General features: G+C 38.9%; 1 long non-coding RNA gene across 1 annotated transcript; it reads right to left on the reverse strand.

Annotated features, from left to right (window-relative positions):
• Nucleotides 1-1,025: 1,025 nt before the first annotated feature.
• LOC134482982 (uncharacterized) lies at nucleotides 1,026-2,394 on the reverse strand. The gene is made up of 2 exons (XR_010059763.1): nucleotides 1,950-2,394; nucleotides 1,026-1,709 (listed from the first exon to the last, which is right to left on the reverse strand). It is a non-coding gene; the product is annotated as an uncharacterized LOC134482982 (long non-coding RNA).
• Nucleotides 2,395-3,414: the final 1,020 nt, after the last annotated feature.

Raw genomic sequence — 3,414 nt, forward strand, 5'->3', positions numbered from 1 at the left:
TGCTGCTGCTCGCTGCTGCGGTTTGCTGTGGTTAGATGGCTGGATTTATGCACCGCTGGGTTGCTGGATAGTCTGACAACAAAGATTGGACTTCCCAAAGGAATTCACAGCCTCTTATCAGCAGGAAGTAGTCTAAAGAGTTTCTGCCTCCTCCCATCTCTAGTCTTTTTTCTCTCCCACCTAGTTTTGGGGGATTAGAAGAGATTTAGAGTTGGGGAGTTGGGTACTAGAGAGATGGCTCAGCGGTTAAGAGCACTGAATGCTCTTCCAGAGGTCCTGAGTTCAATTCCCTGCAACCACATGTTGACTCAAAATCATCTGTGGTGGAATCTGCTGCCTTCTTCTGGTGTGTCTGAAGACAGCTACAGTGTACTCATATACATAAAATAAATCTTTAAAAATTGTAAAAGGAAAAAAGAGAGATTAGAGTGGAATAAAGGTTAGGTTGTGGTAGATATAAGAACTCAATAAATTAGACAAAAAAAATACACCTACAGCTGTAAGTTGGCCCACCCTAATATCTACCCTATGAACTGCTTGCGTGTATAAAAGGGTCAGTCCAACAGATCCTAGATGGTAGGATCTCCATGACACAGAGCAACAACAGATTATCTGAGAGGAGTCCCCATGATTGATACTGTAGCAGACACCAAAGGCCTCAAAACAGACCAATACCTCATTGCAGTGAACACTTGCAAAGTAAAAATGTGTGGACAAAAGAGTATACTGTGTGATACACTGTAACACTCACTACAGCTCCTGGAACAAGATGGTTTGTTTGCTTGTTTTTATTGTGTCTTATTTTATTTTATTTTATTTTGGGAGGAGATTGCAAGGGAGGGCAGAGGGTGAGTACAAAGATACCAGGAGATGAGTTGGAATGAGGTGCATGATTTGAAATTCCCAAAAATTCAATAAAGAGTTAAAAAGAAATGAAACCGTCATCAAGCTTTGGAAAAGAAGAAACATAGGAAGCATGTACTGAATGAGCAATATCCACAGAAAAAAGTTATTTGTCCACAGACTAAAATAATAAATACTTTATTTCCAAGCTTTTACCTTCTTTTTTATATTATTAAGCAGCATGGCCTTTAAGGAGCAAATTCATGACTTGAACATTACCAACTGTCATCTGAGATGAAGAGAGCTATTTTCCCTACTTGTAATGGTCCATTTTCCTGCATATTTAAAAAAATCTTTTTGTTGCTAAATGTCATTTTTAAATTATTTCTCTTCCTTTGTTAGGTCTTTAATTATTTTGGTTTCTGTAACTCTAAAATGAAAAGTAAGGCAAAGAACAGTCAACAGAGGTCTCTGGACTGTGTCCCTACTTTCTTGCGTTATCGTTACATAATAACGACTAGGTTGCCATGCTGGTCTTTGGCTTGTTTTCTTTCCAAGGTGTGTGGGGAAAGCATGGCCTCCCTCTCTAACTGCTATTGTGAGGTTTCTGTAAACCGCCACTGTTAAGATCTTCTAAGAAACTACCAAAAGTTATTTTAAAGGATATAGTTACAAAAATTTTAAGAAAACTGTTTCTATTAACTACAAAAAACAATATACAACGAGACTTCTGCATCCAAGCAAGGGCCCTCCATCTGCAGACTCAACCGAACATGGATTAAATTTTTCAAGGCAAAACAAAGCAAAAAAAAATTATCTTCAATGGGTGTGTATCAATTCTTGGAAAAACGGCATCTAGGAAGAACCTGATGTACAAAATAAGACCATAAATTTGTTTCAATTTCTTTAGTCATTAACTCCTCTAATCACATTCTTCCCTCTAGTTAGAATTACTCAAATAAGGCATCCAGAGAGCTATGAAAGCTTACTTTCTAAATATATTCAGTCAAGAAAATAGCCTTATCTTGCCCAAGTTTCTGTGCACCCCTCTAAAGAGAGTACCCAGGGAACAACAAAGACCTAATTTCTCTTTGAAAGTTATATACCTGAGGTAACCAATCATGGAAGATGGCTCTGTTGGTCTCGAAGGTTTCTGGTGACCTGCACTGCTGGTTGTAGACTTCCACATTCTAAAGGATTCCTCTGAAGAACCCTATCCTTCCCTCACAATCGTCTACTTGGAAGCAGCACTATGTCGTATAAGGACCTTTTAACTGAGGATTTTAAAGCTGTTGAAACTCACTCAACACCCAGGTGATTCATCTCTCACCTCCAGCACTCCATACACAAGCAAATTATGTCTTAGTAAAATGACAAAATATGACAGATTTTTGTTTTGGAAACAGTGCCTAAGTTCTTCCTACCTATGTCTCCCCTAGTCATGTCGTTGACACCTCACTGTTCTCAGCACTCTGTTTCAGTAAAAATGTACAGCATCTACTCACCTAACGTAACTGGGGAAGAAGGCAGCTAATAGCTCTGAAGCATAAGGCTGGGTCATTACAACTATTATATATAATTTCATGTTACACAAAGAAACGTAGTCATTTGTTTAGTTTGTTCTTAGCAAGCCCATTTCCTGTGACCTTTCCAAGTGGTTCAGTGTACTATGAGAGAGGACGGTAACAATGTATTTCAGAGCCTTCCATCAACCTACCGAAGTCTGGCTAGGAAAACCTCTTCCATGGAGTAAAAGACTCACGCTCTGCATGACACTTCCCCTTGCTCATTAGCTGACATTCCAATGCTTTGCTGCAAACTAAAAACTATAATAGCACTGAACTAATGGTAAGAAATTTTACCTGATGTACAGGACATGCTGTGAAAAAAATGGAAGAAAAGAAAAGGAAGTGATAGAGCTGTTGGTGTATGAATTGTAACAAATGCCCCCCTGTGAAAGTCACAAGGCAGCAGAAATGCTTGAGACAGTTTACAAAGAATCTCAGAAAGATGTTAATGCTCGCTACTAAATTACCATGCATTCCAAAAATTCATAGTAGCCTTTAACCATAAACCCAAGCACACTGGTTGACACTCTCTTTTATTCCAATGGCCCACATCTTTCAGAGCCAAAGATATATAAAACTCTCTGTTTCTAAAATCCAGGGGTTGGGGATTTAGCTCAGTGGTAGAGCGCTTGCCTAGGAAGCGCAAGGCCCTGGGTTCGGTCCCCAGCTCCGAAAAAAAAGAACCCCCAAAAAAAAAATCCAATTGGACACCACCTTTGTTACATACATAGTGGCAGGCACTGGGGAGCAAAGAGCTTTGTCCAACTAAATCACTAACGTCATCACTCTAATGATCCAAGTCTCACATTAATCTCTTTCTGGAAATTGAGGAAAAGTGGCAAACATATCTATGTCACTATTTCTCCCATATTAAGTAAAACTTCTATGTAATACTAGTAGATGTTTAAACATAGGCTCTATTCTGTTCATACACATAGCAGATGTTGCTCAGATGCTAACAGTATTACAATAGAAATATTACTGTGAACTATGCTGTAAGGTT

Source organism: Rattus norvegicus, chromosome 18 (assembly GCF_036323735.1).
Source record: "Rattus norvegicus strain BN/NHsdMcwi chromosome 18, GRCr8, whole genome shotgun sequence".
Classification (NCBI taxonomy): domain Eukaryota; kingdom Metazoa; phylum Chordata; class Mammalia; order Rodentia; family Muridae; genus Rattus; species Rattus norvegicus.